General features: G+C 36.4%; 1 long non-coding RNA gene across 2 annotated transcripts in view; it reads right to left on the bottom strand.

Moving 5' to 3' along the window:
* LOC145551680 (uncharacterized) overlaps positions 1-13,535 on the bottom strand; it is a 128,731-nt gene extending 115,196 nt beyond the window's left edge. For both annotated transcript variants that reach the window (XR_014087579.1, XR_014087580.1), the window contains exon 1: positions 12,682-13,535. This is a non-coding gene — a long non-coding RNA (uncharacterized LOC145551680). The remainder of the gene's footprint in view (positions 1-12,681) is intronic.
* Positions 13,536-18,372: the final 4,837 nt, after the last annotated feature.

Raw genomic sequence — 18,372 nt, 5'->3', positions numbered from 1 at the left:
GTTTGACTTCCATATCTGAAGGGATTAGACCTTAAACCAAAATGCCCTAAAGGTGAAAATCCCCAAAGTTTAGTTTATGAAAGGGAATATGTCTTAGTTTGTGAGTTTGATTTGGTTGTTGAAGATTGATAGTGGCTGATTTGAAACTTGAAAAAGAAAGTGATGTGAGTATACAATAAAATCCCATGCATATTTAAGACCTCACAATGTGGTAGTAAAAAATAACTTAAACGCAACCTTTTTATCAAAAAAATATAGAACATCTTAATTAGGTGTATACATGCAAAAGATGAGCTATGTTCTGGGAAGTAGAATGACAGGATAAGCTTTGAACACATGATGAAAAGCACCTGCAAGAACCAGCTGCAAAAAAGCAGGAAAATCTGTGAGAATGGCTGAAATCTTTCATGTTTTGGAAAGCAACACTGCTGCTGCTTTAGTCCTAATTGATAGTTAATAAATGAATTTGTCTTTGCTCCGGTACTGCATAAGAATAATGCAATAATGAGTAAAAGCAGAAACCCTAGCAACCTTGTTAAAAAACATACTGCTGGCCGTATTTCTAAATTTTAGAATTTTCCAGTAAGAACCTTTAGTCAGATCACAACAAATCTGATTAATGAGTCAAAGGAATAATCAGAAGTGTTGTCGTCGATCCAAGGACAACTTGTGGCTTGTTTATATACCCAGATTTATCTTTTTGGGTGTTACTGCACACACCATGCACAGCATAAAGCCACATCAACAGTGAAGCTTTGAAGTAAGAATATCATGGTGTTGGACTATCTGTAATCATAAAGTACTGGCAGATATCACACAACTGATGTAGGGATGAATGGAAAACTTTACTGAGTGGGACATTCTATTATGCCTGGACAATAAATCAATGGCATATTGAGATGGGCACGTGGTCAATATCAATAGTTACCTAGCATTGGTTACCTAGCAACAATCTCTAGACGAACTTGCATAGCAACAGTTTAAGGTTTTGCCACCATGCCTCATAACGTCTTAAAATAATAATAATAATAATAATAATAATAATACAAAACAATGCAGTGGAGTGAAAACTGTGAATAAAAGAGAAAAAGTCATGCCACCAATTTAGCAGTATTTCAGGTATATAAAACTAAAAACTAATCAACAATTATCTATATTGATGATATGAAATGCATACAATTACACGTTATTCAGTCACATCGTCCAGCCCTGCATTCTTTATAAGAATATGAAATGAGCATACAAGACAATAATCACAAACACACAGACAAGGAATCCCCCAGTTTATTTCAGAGGAAGGCAATCTAGATTCAGCAGTCCAGTCAAACACCCAGATTTAATGGTATTAAACATATAGAAAAAAATTATCAGAGCACCTAAAAGATATAAAGAAAGACTGTTAAAGAATAGAGAAAAACATTAAGAATAAACACATTTGAATTTCTCCATAAATAAGAAAAAACAAAAAGAGGACATCTAGAAGTTGTCATTGTGATGCTTTTCTGCCAAATAAAAAAAATGTCATTAAGTGTGTTTAATTTCTGTTACTCTTGTCTCCACACTTTGTTTCATACAACTGACTGAGTCTTTTTTTTATTTATCTATGACAGAGGATACCACTCCATTTTTTTATGTTCTAGAAACGTGAGAAAAAAAATGCATGTCTTAATTTATGGCTAACTTTCATTAATTGAATTACTTAGAAGCCTCACTTGAGTATCATTTATACTATATGCACTGAGAAACAGTGTGCCTCTTTATTTACTCTGCTGTACAGATTTGTAAATATAGTTGCTTTCACTCAGCAAAATCAATTTATATTTGGCTCAATGGTTACATTCAAATGTTAACATGTAAATGAGGATTAGTCATATGTGTCTGCAATTACCTTAAAAATTGTGTATAATTGTAATTAGCTCAACATTTTAAAGCATAATTTCTTTTTTCCTTTTTCTCTTAGAACAAAGAAAAACAGATGCCTTTAAATAAGACCCTTTGGTTCTTAAAATTGAAGACTTGAAAATAATTATTTTCAATTAAAGACGGGACTGTGGCTTAAAACTGAAAGACCTTTTTTTATTTTAGAGAAAAACAAACTATTTGGCTGCCAGCTTTAGTTTTCTAATTAGTTTTCAAACCAAGATTTTGACACAAAAATGTATAGAGACCTAATTAAATACTGTATTTTTCTATGCTTTGCTAAAGAAAGGATTTTAACCAATAGAACAAATTAAACATGTGGTTTTAACTAATTAAAAACTTTTTGTTAGTTCATTTCATCTTTCCATTTAAAAATAGAGAATAACCTTGTTTATGGATGGCAACACATTCTTTGCTTGATTTTTTTTAATTATTTTTTTAAAGGCTTTGACATCATCGAGCTTAATGATGTCAAATGATTAATGATTTGTACTTTTAATAGATTGTCACCATAATAAAGATATAAAGATGTGCAACCTGAAACGTAATCATTAACCATTTAGTCCCTCAGTGATATGAGGCATAATGATTACATTAAAAAATGAATTATATTATATTTGTATGTTTTTGTTGAGTTTGTTTGTTATTTTATTACGTCTGAGTCACTAAATCCTCTGAAGGAGCCTTCCACCACTGAATTTTCAAGATTTAAAGAGAGCTTTAAATGTAATAAAGGATACAGTTTGGGGCACTAAAGCCAATATCAGCTCAAAGCCATGACCTCAGCACTTTCCTGTTCTGGCTTTTAAAAAGTGTCATTTGTCTGATTTGAGGGAGATTTTTAGCAGACTTCCTAACTCAGTAAAACAAAAGCCTGCCCATCTTCATCTCCCCTCAACCTCAAATCTTGCTAGACTAATTTTACCTTGGAAAAATAAATAACTAATCAAAACTGTGTTGCTCTTGACCTGCTTTGCTACAGAGAAATATTTTAAGCTGATATTCACCAAAAAATATATTTGCATATTGTTCTGTCAGTGAAGTATTTCAGTCAGTGATATATGTTGGTTTGACTGGTTTACTGCCAATATAAATCTTAGAATAAATTTATGCCCACTCTCGCAATTTCTTGTAAAAGAATCCGGAAAAACTGTAGAAAATTCCACTCCTGGATTGACGAATCCAGGCATTGTGATTCTCATGTGCCTCTATAAAGTGGTCCTAAAACCAAAAATTAAAAAGTATTAAAAAGGCCATTTTTAGTTCCACAAAAAAATAAATACGTTTTAATGAATCGCAAAATGTGTTGTAAACAAATATCTCTGCCTGGTGTAACATTCCCCAGTTCAAATTTAATCAAAGTGTTTCAGATTTTAAACAGGATCAAATGCAGTCAAGACAAAAGGCAAAAAAAAAAAAAAAGAGCAAGATCTTTAGCATCAATAGGAAGCTCTGAAGCAGGTGCTAACTGCAGGAGATAACGAGTAGTCGGTTATTTTCTTTTCCTCTGTGTGTAGCCAAAATGATGCCGAACAAAAGGCTTAAGGTGATGAAGACATCTATGCTTTAGTAACTGGGTTTTTGTCAGCAACAAGAACTCTTGCTTACTTTACAATAAAAAGACGTACGTGTCCCAAATAAAGGCTGTTTCATTTAAGCTGTCAGGAAAGGGTAGAATACGTGTTTAAAATTAAGAAATTGACCTGATTGGAAAGATGCTGAACTACAGTCAACACGACACAGTCCTTTTTAATTTGCAAAGGACTTGTTTTAAATTTGACATACAATGTAAATTGAGATCAATATTCTTTGACAAATGACACCAAATATTAAACAACTTTGGTTAAATATTCTTCCAATTTTACTTCACATTCAAAAAGGTAAAGTAACATTTAATAGTTGATTCAAGCCTTTGAATCAACTATTTGATCTTATTGTTGCCTCAATTATATTAACCTCCATATCCATCTGCAGTCCACAAATTAAATGAGGTTCAAGAGTTTTTGTCAGACTGTAGGCTAATAATGAAACATGTGTCATATGTCAGCTCATATGCATTCTTCACTTCACCGGTTTGACCAGGATTTAATTAGCCATCTCTTAAGTAGGCATGTTGACTAATACAAATTTGGTTTGTATTCAAAACAGAAGGCCATGGCTGCATGACGAAGGTAGCAAGCACTGATATGTGAAAAGCCTGAATAGACATGCACTTCAAACAGAAGAAGTGTTCTGAAAGAATACATTTTTGAGAAATTAACTTTTTATATTCCAAGCCGCACACACAGCCGATTAGTCTTCAGTGAGAAGCTGACAATAAGCATTGCAGCATATAATCATCATAATTTAGCCATAGCATAGTTTAATTGCTTTCAATATTTATGGACTTGTATTTTGTAACTCTACTATGTAGCATTTAGCAAGTATGTTTTAACACAATAAAACCAGTTTTTACTTGTCTTAAGGAAAATGAGAACTACCAACCATTTAATAGTTCATTCAGAAACAATTTATATCCAACACTCCTTGCTGTTTAATAAATACATTTTTAACATTGATTTTTTAAGCATAGTGAGTAAATGTGTCAGACCCTTGTGAACTAAAGCAGAAAACATGAGTCAAAAGGCCCGAGGATCTGCTGAAGCTGAACTACAGAGAAGCTTTCAAAATTGATTTACTTTAATATCCCTAATGAAGTGTTATGAAAACAAAATGGCTTACGGTGCCTCCGTTTCGTTAACCTGACATGCCATATGGTTCATTCAAACAGACCATCTGGATTTTTTTTTTTATTTTGTACAAAAAAACAGACTGGCAATCTTAAACCTTAAGCAATATTCTCAGATAATCTGAACTATGCCCTTGACAAATTTTAAACTTGTTCTCCATTTATTGGTTGTGTTAATAACACAACAACAAAAATTGATTGAATTCTGAATAAATCAAACAAGCGAATCAGTTTATGACAAAATTGAAAACAAGATATAGAACTACTGGCTTAAATTGTGAGAAATATTTATTACATGTTATAATTTCTTCTTGATATAAAGTAAAACATCTACTTTTCATTTAAAACTACTGCTATACAGACAGAATATCTCTGGAGTAGCCACAGGTCCACCGGAAAGTTACTCACACTTTGCAATTACCAGGCATTGTTGACAATATCTCGCATAAGAAAATTCTAAGAAAATCTTTATGAATTAGGTTTGTCTGACAGCCAGTCTGGCAGATTGACATCTATGTTTTTAACTTGTATTATTAAAGATGGCTTATTAGAAAAACTGAACAGTTTATAAAAAGACCAGTACAATTTCTAAAAGTGTGACTGCAGCTTCAGCCTACGACTGAGCAGTGCTTCCACTGATGTCTTTTTTCAATAATCTTCCTCTCCCTCTTTTTAAAGTTCAGTTCTAATAATAGGACCGCTAACGCAACATTGTATTCAATATTGGAGTATCTCTGTCAGACCCCTCTGATCCAGTTCTGCTGCAGCAATAAACCATAGAGTGTGGCACATTTCATTGTACTGAGTAATACAAGTTATCAAAATTTTACACTGCGTTTACACAGTAACACCTGTTAAAGTCCTGTAAAAAATTTAAGATAGCACTTTGTGTGCCAGACTTTACACCCTCCCAGCCCCCCAGATTGAAACGCTATGTTTGCCATGTCCTGTAGAGTGTGAGGCAGCTCACATGTGTAGCAGTGGTGCAGCTTGAGAAACTTTATCTTTGGTGTCAAAATCCTAGACTTCTTTTCTCTAGTTGAGTGAAAGAGAACTATTCAAATGTCTAAACATAATAATTATGACAACAGGATAGCCAAGATCTCAAAAAGAACCATAATAAACCGATTTTATCTTCCAAAATTGAAGACATGCCCAATGCAGTTCTTACTGCATTGGTCATTTCAATATTCTTGCCCATCTTAGCTAGACCTGATAACATGCTAAAATTATATCTTGTTGTTGATCATTGTTATACACTAGGTATGTGACCATTATATTTAACAGGCTGAATGGACTGATTGTTAAAACATATTCTATTGCTCAAATAAAAAAATAAATAAAAAAAAGAACTCAGTGGAGAACTGAAGTGCATAGATTGCAATAGACGGCTGTAAGTATCTGGCTAACAACCAGCAAGGAACTGTCTCTGAGACCTGTTAGTTTGTCTTAAAGGAGCCCTCCTATCTGACCCTTATTTTATTAATTGCATGCATGTATACTTACATAAAACCTAATGTATATGCAACAATTTCACTTATCGACAAATAGGACATTGCTCTGTCAGCACATAATTTAGCTAATAGAGTAAAACTGGCACAAATACTTTATCACCTAAAATACAAATCGTATTCAGCGCAAAATACTCCACAAAACACACTACACATGATGATGTGCTAAATGGTTTTTTCACAAAATAAAACATGTCCAAAGTGCGTGGGAAATTTACCCAATAACTACAAGTTCTCTGGCACTTCTCACCTTTCCGCGACTTTTGTCTGAGACTAAATGAATGACTAATAACTCGGCCTATCAGCAGAGTTATTAGAAAATATTTCCAAGAATAGAATGCCCATTATTAAGAAAAAAGAAGAAAAGAAATTTAAGTTAATCTGGTCTGTAGAGGATATGGGCTCTGGCAATGGGAAGCAAGGCTTATGTGGGTCTCCCTCTGTCCTTGGGTGAAATGGTCATGTAGGTGCATCCCTGGGGTGGTGAGAGGTCTGACATGGAGGGGCTGGTGGTGAAACAGGATTTTGGGTTGCGAGGTGAGATGCCGGGGCCTATTGGTGCCTGGGGAAAGGGCTGAATTGGGGGGTTTCCTGGTTACTGGAGTTGGGTGGGGTGCTGACAGTTCCTGGCCTCCAGGGTCACAATGTTCTGGGCTTGGCCTGCCCTGTGAGTTTGGTACAGGGAGAGACCTGTGTCTCTCCCTGTAGTTGGCCTTAGGACTACTGCTCCTATTATATCCAAGCGTATGGCCACTCTATGGGGGTCTCTGGTGTCCATCTGCCTGGGGCTGCTGCAGCCTTTAGGAGTCAAGGTTACCTGCCGTTTGGTGCTCTGAGGCTCTGCATGTTTCAGGTTTTTCGCTCTTCTCAGCATTCTATGTGTAACTATAGGTACAATTTTAACTTATAACACTCCACAAAAAAGCAAAAAACATCCACTCTCTCCACAGAAATATTCTAATACTTTCTTTTGAAGCTATGTGAACTTTTCAAAAATTACACTATATTGTTAAAAAAAAAAATTCTTAGTCTTTCATGCTTTTGAACATTTTTTAAAACTGAATCATGACAAATACCAGGTTTATTTTATATTTTAATTTACCCAGTGACTCAGTAGCCAGCAGAATGACCTTATCAGTCTTAAATTGTTAAGGAGAAATACTGTCATTCTCTCTCTTTCAATATTACATCTGACACCATATCTCAAGAAATAGTCTAAAGCTATCAGGTCACTCCAATATCTTTATGTTTTTCTATTTCAGAGATTCTCCTACGATGTTACAACAGTGATTGTTCTTTCACGTGATCCAATTTTGGTGAAGATTCAGCTGTCGGACAGATGGGCTGATATTAGGCACCGGCACAGAGACCAGACATTTGGATTCTTTGCTTATACAGAGGAGCTCATGGTTAACCTAATGACTTCAGCAAGCCAAGAAAAAGTCCAACTCAGTACCAATCAACTACAGTTGGTAAGAGAGGTCTTCTGATAGGCTATATTTGATTTCATTTTTTAAGTCAAATGGATTAGTGCGTCTTACTAAAGTGCACTGTTCCAGAAGCCCTAACTTTTAAGGTGATTTTAGAAACCTGAGCCACACTGACATCTCATTAGAAACAATTCACTTCTGTCAACCATTCCAAGCATGCCACACATGCTCACTAAGGACTGTTGAGCGTTATGTTTTTCAAATTGCTTAAAATTAACCTTACAATATGCCATTATTTGATATGGCCGCTTTTAGTAACATCACAAAAATCATTGTCTGTGCAAAGCTGGTTATTTAGTCAGCATAACTCGTGGTCCAGAGCACACAAGATGAATACCACATAAACTATGCAGAGTTGAATCTGAGAGCAGTGAACATAATTTTCATGTAAATCTCTACCTCACCATCTCCTCCTTGCGATCTATCCACTTAAATAAGTCATATACAGGTACGCTAATCCTCTAACTTTTGATTGTTTTTTTATCCGTTTTTTTGTTCAGAAAGTTATAGACTGTCAGATTTAAGTCAGATAAATCTGTCCTTGATATTATTTAAGAGACTATGTAATTCTACAATGATTTATAATTGTGAAATTCATCTATTGTTCTCAGTATAAATGCATTATGTTCAACAGGAACCCAGTATGCTGCACATACTCTGAAGACGTCACAAGACTCAGTGTTACACAAATTTCCCTGATTTCTTCAGGTTTAACCACACACAGCATGTATTTTTCAAAATGTTTGTATTACACAGCAAGAAAGGAAACAAGAAAGGAAACAGGTTTATGTTTCAATGAATACTCAGTATTGTCAGGAAGGATCTATTAATTGTCATCCTTACATCCATCCATTACCTTTTGCGTATCTAGTAGCAAATCTAGGATAGAAACCCAAACATCGCTCTCCCCAGTGACACCCTCTGGCTTGTTCTGGGGGATCCCAAGGCATCCCCTGGCCAGCAGGGACGCATAGTTCCTTCAGCTGGCCCTGAGGTGTCCTCACAGTGGGACGTGCCAGGAAAACCACCAGAGGGATGTTTTCGGGAGGTATCCTGAAGTGCTTGATTCACCTCAGCTGACCACTTTTGATGTGGAGGACCAAGATCCTGTTGGACCTCTTTACCCCAACTCTAAGGCCGAGTCCAACCACTGTTCAGACGAAGCTAACTTATGCCACTTGAACAACTAATAAGCTCCTGCATTGTCCGGGGGATCAAACTCCAATGCAGAAACATGCAGCAGAAATGAATAAACAAGAAGAATTTAATTATTATTCCTGTTATAAATTTGAATTTCTGAATTATTTTTTCCCTTCAATTTTTCCTCCCAATAAACATGAAATGTCAATGGATCTTAGATGCTCCTAGAACTCATTTACTTTTCACATCTTTTTTTAAATTGTTTCATTTGGAATTATTTGAGTCACATTTTCTGCTCTCATTTTTGTGAGACAAGAAAAATAAATTTCATCATAATATTCGGTCTTTGAGTGTTCCCAATTGAAAAATAATTCATTCTTTTCCCTGCAATATCATTCATCTCATTCTGCCCTACACAAGAGGTCAGTGAAACTGGACTAATGTTGAACACCCAATGGGATGCATTTGATACTGTCAGGAACAATTTGGTGCTAGTACAGGGTGTGCCAGGAGCATGTCATCCTGATTTAGGTGTCCTGTGATGGGGTACCAGCATCAGCAATAGCTCTCCATCGGCTGTGACTGAATCTGGCTGTACAATGCTGAGATTACCATCATGCACACACACACGTACAATTGCAGAGACACAAACAGTTGATATGAGCATGCATCTACATAAAAAAACCTCTAATTGTGAGCATGAGAAACAGAAATATAATCTGATAAATATGCACATGAACAAAGTCCATGACTTCACACACGTGCATGCATGCAAGCACATGTGTGTGGACACCCTGTCTAATTCGATCAAGCTGTTGACTTACAGGGACTTTGTGAGATAAAAAAGAAAAGAACAGTGGGAGAGGAGCCCTAACATTTTACATTACAGTGAAACCTCTGTTCTCCAGAGGAATCAGTGAAACGCGAAAAATGTTGTACATCACACAAAGATATAGCCAAGAAATGGCTCATCTGTTTTTACGGCAAGCGAGGAAGAGTGCCACAGTTCCATTTTATCGCATTCCTATAATAATTGTAAATTGACATAGATTCTACCTGAGTAGAGCTAAGTGCTCACACATTGTGATGCTAACTCAAACATACAAAGATTAGTGCCAGCTTCTTTTGTCAATGTAAATTGTCCTATTTAACCATATTCTTTTTATGGGCTCCCTTTTGAATTTACAGAATCTTGTGTATTCAGGGTTTCTTTAAGTGTATTACTACCCTGGCGGCCCACCAGGCTTTATTTATGCCCCCACCAGGCTTAGCATTGTTAATTTATTTACATTTTTTTTAATGATTGCCTTTTTTTTCCTGAAAATATTATGGTTGGTGTTTATGTATTAATCGTTCAGTCTTCCAATTGATATTTTCAAATTTCCTGTCAACTTTAAACATTGTTTAACTCAAAAACATGATGGGCAGCTGGACGACCGCCCTAGCGCCCCAAGCACCGGGCTTAGCAAGTTTTCTGGGGGGAACCCTGTGTGTTCATACCCCTACATCTTTTTCACATGTGAAATTTTCAAAAACAATTGGCAAATATTGATATTTCAAATATTTGTAAAACCATATTTTGCTACAATCACATCTGAAGGTCTTTTGTGGTGTCTTGACCAGCTTTGTACCTACAGTAGATTACCTAAGTTTCCCCCCTCCCCATTCATCTTTCCAAACTAGCTCAAGCTCAATTATATTTGATGGAGCGCATCTTTGGCTACAAATTCTTAGTTATGTATTTAGGTTAGTATTTAGTATTTAGGCTTGGACTTTGACTATCTCATTTTAAAATATCAACATGGTTTGATCTGAACTATTCAATTGCATCTTTGACATTATGTTTTAGGTCAATGTCCTGCACGAGTGTCGAGTCTTTTTCAGCCTCTAAAGGGTTTTCTACTGTTGATCTTGTATTCAGCACTGTCTACAGCTTCTTGGATTTTCCAATGAACTTTAACTAGTTTCCCTGTTCCTTTGGAAGAAAAGCATCTTCAAGTCTGTATTGTCCACCCCTCTAAAAAAAACTATTTGTGCATGTCTCACTTTTTACAATAAGTGACTTTTACCTCAAGGTGTCTTTAGATACATTCTTATAATTTCTATTTGCACATATTTTTGTATGTGAAGTTTCTGCTTTAATTGATAGAAATACAGTGTTTTTTTTTTTCTTTTTTAATCAGTCTTCAGGTAAAAGACATAGCACATATCTGGTTTCACGCTGGGCTGTAGACATGGCAGTACCTCCATTATTAGTTCCTAATGAACTCCTTTGGGTTTGTATGTGCATAAAAAGTGTTGGTGTGTGGATGTGACAGAAAGTGAGGTGGGAATCACTCCAGACATTATTTCATGAATTTCATTAGTTAGGCAAAAATAATTTCCCTGCCAGCTAGGATTGTAATTCATCTATTGTTGTTAATCCAAATTTAATATGTTGAAAATTACTACAGGGACGACATACTGGGGAATGGTGCTTCTGTAGTGAGTAAAAGTATCTTCCTGCTCTTGAAGTTTTGCGATTTATTTATTTTATGAAAAGAGCTTGTTTCCATTTATTTTCTACTGAAATATATCATGTCTTCCCTGTTCATATTGCACATTATCACAATCATTTTCTGCAGGTTTAGGAAATTGTGATCATCACAGATTATTCAGTAATGTGTATTCTTGCTTTGAAGAATGAGAATATTGTACACTGTTTGAGTTCACTGTTTAGATTGAGTTGTGGATCGCACACTTGCATGGTGATTGAGTGTCATTAAAATAAAGAAAAATGTATAATGAGATTTTTAAGGTGTCGCAGTACTAACAATGACTCATTCACCTATTTTCTCTGGAAAGCGTAAGTGGCTGAATAAGTGGAGATTTTAAGATTAACAATTGTAAGACGTCTAAAACCTAATGCTTTCAACACAAAGCAAGCTACAGAAGTTGGATCCACTCTCCAAAACTCTCACGTTGCTGGAGGTTTCGCAGAGATAGCTGTCAGATTTTATTTTAGCCTCTGAGGATGTCCATACTGTCTCTGCAGAAAAGGATGAAGGAAACGGTTTGGGGGGGGGCCTAATCAAACTTGAACTTATGGCAGGATTGGTGTGATGGCCTGCAGGGACATGTTCAGCGTCTGACGCACAGATAGCTGGGAGGATGTGACTACAAACACATAAGAAGAAAATAAATACCTGTTCATACTATGTGCTGTTGAGCAGCCTCACAATAATGCCAGTGCAGTATTAGCTGGAAAACTGCTAATACTGCAGTTTTAGCAGTTTTCTGTATGGAAACTTCAATTCAATTACAGCAGTAGTCTTAACCAGACACTGTTACATTATATAAACATTACATCAAGTACTAATAACCCAATCAATTATTTACACATCTATAGTCAGAGTTGTTTGAACATCAACCGTTTTCAACTGTATTGTTGCATAATCTATATATCTAAGCATTGTCTTAGATATAGTAACAACCTGTTCAGAATGTTAATGTTCTTCTTAGGCCTCTAATGAGCCATCACTTGAACCAGGTGTGTTAAACCAGGGCCGCTTTTAGCTTTTAGGATGCCGGCCCTCGAGGACCGACTTTGGGCACCCCTGGTTAAGACGATATCTAGACAATGCTAGATACTGTCTAGATAGGTGGACGTCGCATAAAGGTGGCGATGTCCATAAAGGTGGACAGCTACAACTTTAAACATTGGACATCACAACATACACAATAAAACACATACAATTGCATCTGCAATTGGATTGTTCACTATAAATCCTAAACTCAATGAAGGCCCCGCTCCCCAATTAGTTTGTGGATAAAAAATAAGATGTTTGTATCCACACAAAAAACGTAATGGCCAATTCACTCTGTGAGCAAATAAACAAAAGCAAACCAGTACCTGGCTTAGCAGTTCAGTATCCAGTCTCAGATTCCAGTTCAGGTGAAGAGGAAAAACCAAACGATGTCCTAAGATGGCGATGTCTCCTGGTCCAAGGTTACATTCCAATGAGAAATATCCAGGTGCAGGAAAAGGGAAACATCAAATAATTCAAAGCCACTCTTCAGACTATTACCGCTTAATTTAGGACTAGTATCCACATCCAGGCCGGAATGCTGAAGATGCAGCCGGGTAAACTAGGCTTCCTGTGCGACGTCCACTTAGCTAGCGAATGCCAACAGTTCAGTGCTAAACCGCCTGAAAGTGCAAATATATATATATATATAAAACTGCAGGACAAACTTGAAACTGAAACTGTCCAAAATAGTCCAGGAAACTTATTTAATCACTCAAAGCTGCTCCATTGTCTCCTGCATGCGTCTTTCTCCGTCGCTTTCCTCAAACTTCGCCGCTACTTCTTCTTCTTTTCTATTATGGCGGATCGCAAGCAATTTCAAGGTGCATACCGCCACCTATTGTACATGAGTGTATAGAGCATTAACCTACATTAAATTAAATTATTTTTCCTTTTGTAAGATGATAAATAAAAAATGATGTCCTTAATGTATAAATATCTTCTGTGTTTTCTTCATTTTCCAATCTCTCCCTTTCATGCTCATATATTTCACAATTTCTCAATACATGTTCTACATTTTATTTCCCTCGACGTCCTTCACATTTATCATTATTTTTCCTCCCAATTAAACATAAAAATCAAAGTGGAATGTATGTGATTGAATCCGAATGTGTTTCTAGGGCCAAGTTACTCTGCTTTAATATTTTCTTTGTACAAATTGGACCTTTTTATCCTGACATCCGCCAAATAACATTTGTTGTGAATTTTAAATAGACTGAATTGTTTTAATTTCATAACAGTGAAATGTGGTAGACAGAAATAACTGTTTATAGATTCTGTTTTATATATTTAGTAAATTAATTTTAGTGAGCTCTAAAGCCATAGATCAGTTAGACAAGTATGTTCCAAAAGTCCATGTTTTTTAATTAGAAAATACAAGTATGACTGCCACTTCTGTCTGTCTAAACACTGGCTTACAAGCACTTAAGGACTGTCAAGCAAGTTCTGTTTAATCAGAGGTCTTGTGAAAAATGTGGCCCAGAGCATAATTAGAAAACACCATCTCTCTGAATCAATCCAGTTACGCATCAGAAAATGATAATCCCTGTGACAGTGATGTACAGCTAGTTGTCAAATACCTAGGTGAGTTTGTGCCTTAGGCTTGGTAAGTGGTAAACACGACAAGCTGCATGGATTTGTGTGTGTGAGTGTGTGAGCAGACTTATGTGCTTGCTTTACTTTGTTAAATTCAAGATCCCGCTGAGCACATCTATTACTAATAAACAACGCTGCATATTTTCCTACTTTATTAATCATCAGCATGCAAGTTTAGGGTATTATGTCCTGATGTTTTAAGAAAGGGATTAATCCGCTTTTATGCCCTTCATCACAGCAAGACGCGCCACCTTATTAAGTCACCATAGGGACCCAAACTTTTCAAGCAGGTTTAAATTAGTGCTTTCTTTATATGTTTGATTTACATCCAGTGATTTAATAGGGAGTGAGTGTGAGGAAAAAATAGCTTACATCAGCAGCTAAGAAGATCTTTGAATGCAGGACTGTTTTTGTTTTGTTGTTTTTTTTTTACTGCAGAGTAAATCATGCCCTTCCTGTGCTCTCTCCACCAAGCTATTTGTATTATGCCAAATTAGCCACATCTTCTTATTTGGAGATTAATCAAAGAAGGAGAAGTCAGTGCAGCACAAATATTTTTGATATTATGCCAGTGTAGATGTAGGTTCAGCTGTAAAAATGTGCAATGCAACACTGAGCACAATAAAATCCGAGATCTTTATTAGGTCCTCAGTTCTTCGTACATGACAAAAAAAAAAAATCATTGAGAATTTATAATTTCTCTTTCTTGACTTACTGTTACGCAACCAAGTTTGGAGATTTATTTTCTTTAAGCAGGCAACAAGGCCCTGTAAGAAAGAAGGCCTTGACACAAGGATGACCAAAAACATGTTAAAATTGACAAAGTTAGTTTTTTATAAGAAAATAAATTGTCTTCTTCTTTTTTTCATATTTTTCAAAGCATGCCAAAGACTATCGTTCTGATTTGTTCTACTGCTCCAACAATACTTTGATAAGAAGAAGAAAAAAAAACACACACACCTCCATTTCATGTAAATTAATATTTCATCACAATTACATGCCTCAGTTATAATTAGATATGCACTGAGAAATCAGCTGGTGGTCCTGATAAACACAACATACAATCCTATTTCGGTGGGATTTGATAGCACCGCACTCTAGATTACTCAAGTAGTTATCATGTTTTTTTCTTTGTTTTTTTGTGTGTGTTTTTTCCTTTTTAAGAGTCAAATAATGTTTGTCACTAAATATGTTCGATTAACAAATGACAGTCTTTGGGAAATCTCGCAGATAAGGTAAGGGTCTACTTTCTCTGTAGGAAATACACAATGACTGTCGTTAGTAACCATGGCAAGTGTTGCAATTGTTAATACAAGGTGCTAAAGACAGCTTCGTATGTGAACTATGCAGTAACGTTTTCATTTTAATATATTAGGATGCTTATCCGCAGGAACAGCTCACTGCTCCCTCAAAAACATAGAATAACATCACCTCTGGTCCTTCTGTACAGTTCTGAGAAAAATCAGGGCACCCGATTCCGTTATTTACTTTTTTGACATGTCAATGTCTCAATGAAGCTGTTACATCTGGTAAAGAACAAAAGGCATCACCAAAAATATGTGTTCTAATTGAGGAAAAAGTTGTGAAATCCTGCTCCATCAAAGCTAGTTTAGATTTTACTGTATTCATATATTCTTTGTTATGCAGATACATTATATAACTTCAGAAAAGGTATCCCAACTTCCTTGTGCAGTCTATTATGAAGCAGATTAGGTTATTAGGTGACTCAAAACTGACCTTTAGAATGAGTGTAATTTGGCATTTATCTCCTTTTTGGGCTATTGATCAAAATGTATGTTATTAAAATTACGAGGAGCGCTGCTTTGCACTAACCGCGGTGACCCACTCAAACCTCCTTTCTATCCACTAAGAGGGTGAACACAACTAGCCTTTGAAAAAGAAAAGTGGCTAGAATTTGAATCATTCATCCAATCTTGCACACTAATGACAGATTTATGCAGCTACCTAAGTCACATATTTCTCCCATATGGGGCTGAGAGTATGGGTAATACCTACCAGGTCCCCATCTGGATGTAAATGTGCCTGTTCTTTTAAATGAGCAGCATTACCTGCACAAAAAAGCCATCAGGATCCTCACACCTCTCCCTCCCTCTGGCAATGTAATCACTTTGTGCATTGGATATTGCATTTATTTTTTAATATTTCACTTTCCCCAGTCTGTACATCTCTCTTTCTTACTCAACTTGCTCCCCTGCATGCATTCCATTTTCATTCTCACTCTAAATGGCATTTCTTCCCCAGAAATTAGATATCAGCCTGGCTGTCCCTTATTATTTCAACCCAGAAGTGAGGACTCTTGTTACAGGGCAGAAACCGCACTCTCTCCTGTCGATCCCATGCTCTCTCTCTCTACCCTATTCCTCTCCAACGCTGCCTTTTCATCGCCTTTATCTGCATTCTAACGTCCCTCTCTCTCACACTCACCCCTCTGAAGCCTCTCTTGCTCCCCTACATTAACTATCACTTGCATTAAATCAGATGGAACACATTAAAAGTGGCATGCATAGCAGACAATGGTTTTTATGATTGCCTTCCGTGTTCGGCCTGGTTTTGTGGCGTAGCCCCATAAAATGCCATTTGTATCACCTCATTTCATAAGACCTTATTGCGCAGAGGAAACATAGGAGAGTGTGAGAAGACAGAGACTAAGCACGTTATGGTATGCTATGTGGAGAAGGGAGATGGAAGGCACGAGGAAAAATTTGAGTGAGGGTGCAGCAAAGTGGAAAGGAGGGCTTGAAAGAAAGAGAATGAGAAAACAATGAGCAGAAAGTGAGAGGAGTTGAGGAAGAAATCACATGAAACGGTTCCAAAGTCCAACGCAGCTAAAACAAGTAAGGTGGAAAATTCAAGTTTAAGAAAAATTGAGCCTCAGTAAAGACCTGGCACAAAGTGAGATGACTTGATGACACAATGAATAGGAGCAAAATGAGTTGAGGGGAGTGGGATGAAAGTGGAGGCTAAGAGTGAAAAAAGGAAGGAAGAGGTTTGAGAAAAGAAACATAATGACACGGAGAAAAATGGGACGGTTGTTTGATTTTTAGCTGGCTCAGCATTGACGGGTGATTCCCAGTCCAACCCTTGAGCTTCAATTTGTTTTTCTTAGCAAGAAATCCCCCTTATCTAATTGCAAAAAACATAGCCTTGAAAACAATTAAGTGTGAACAATGTTACTGAGCAAAAAAGGCTCAAATGTAACTATTCTCTATATCAGTGAAGAGTTTAAAAAGAAATTCTTCACTGTAGCACAGTGATGTAAGAAACCATTCAAATAACAATATTCTTTGTTAGGTGCTGTCCAAATAATTAATTTTACACTCCTCTATTCAACACATATTGTTCCAGAAGCACTCGTCTTTATTCATGCTCTTTTTTTGGCTAAATCGTAACTAGCCTTCATTGTGTTTTTTAGAGGAGAGGTTTCCATTTGTACAGTTTTATTCTTTTAGCACAGATATACACTTTCATGTCAGCAGTTACAAGAGCCTGTGCGGGTTAAACGTAATGATCCTCGGTATGGGCGAGGTGTTTAAAACTAAGTCAGATGGAGCACATAAATGTAAGAAACCGTTTAAAAGGAAACGGTATGTTGCGCAGCATTTCAAGACGTGTCTACAGTTTGTTCAGGCTACGAAAGAGTGAAATAGAGATGGAGTACAGTGAATATGCTCAATTCTTTCCTTTTGATTAATAAACTTCACCTTGTCATGGAGCAAATTATAACAAATGTTATCAGCTTTTGGAAATATCATAGTTAAAACAAAAAAGGTGTGCAGTCTCTAGAAATACACATGAAAATTGTTGCTTTAGTATTGCCAGCTGAGACAATTGTTAATGTAAAATGCTAAACTGAATCATTTAGTCTTTTGTAATAATTTTTAAATCCTGGTAATAACAGATGTCAACGGCCACTTGTGATGGAAAGGCCAGGAACAAAAATAGCTTTAATTGCTGTTCTTATATCTTCTGGCCAATTACAGGTAATTATAGTTCTTAAAGTAAAATTGGGATCGAAAGGTCAAAAACTTTCAAAAAAACAGCCACAAAATTCCGATGCTTGGGTTTCTGAAATAGAAGTGAGAAAACAGTTGACAAGACCTCAAAAGAAAGAGAGAAGAGCCAAAGATTCACCAATCAAATGCTGTTCAGCTTAGAACAAGCTCAAAGGGCAACTACTAAGTTAGAAAGCAAAGGGAAATACATATCAGACAGAGAGAGTGCAAAGATAAGGGCTCCTCTTCCCTCCACTGCCTCCCTTCCTCCCCCTCCATTAGTACAGTGAGCATATTGGGCTTATTAAATTCTAATTGTCTGTAATGGCCGCCCAGGATCTCTGAGGCACTATGTGACAGGGTGAGTGTGAGCGGAGGTATTTGTTTTGCTAATTGGAAACCGTTCAG

This window comes from Poecilia reticulata, chromosome 1, assembly GCF_904066995.2.
Source record: "Poecilia reticulata chromosome 1, P_reticulata-male-v2, whole genome shotgun sequence".
Classification (NCBI taxonomy): domain Eukaryota; kingdom Metazoa; phylum Chordata; class Actinopteri; order Cyprinodontiformes; family Poeciliidae; genus Poecilia; species Poecilia reticulata.
This window is presented reverse-complemented; position numbering and strand designations above follow the sequence as displayed.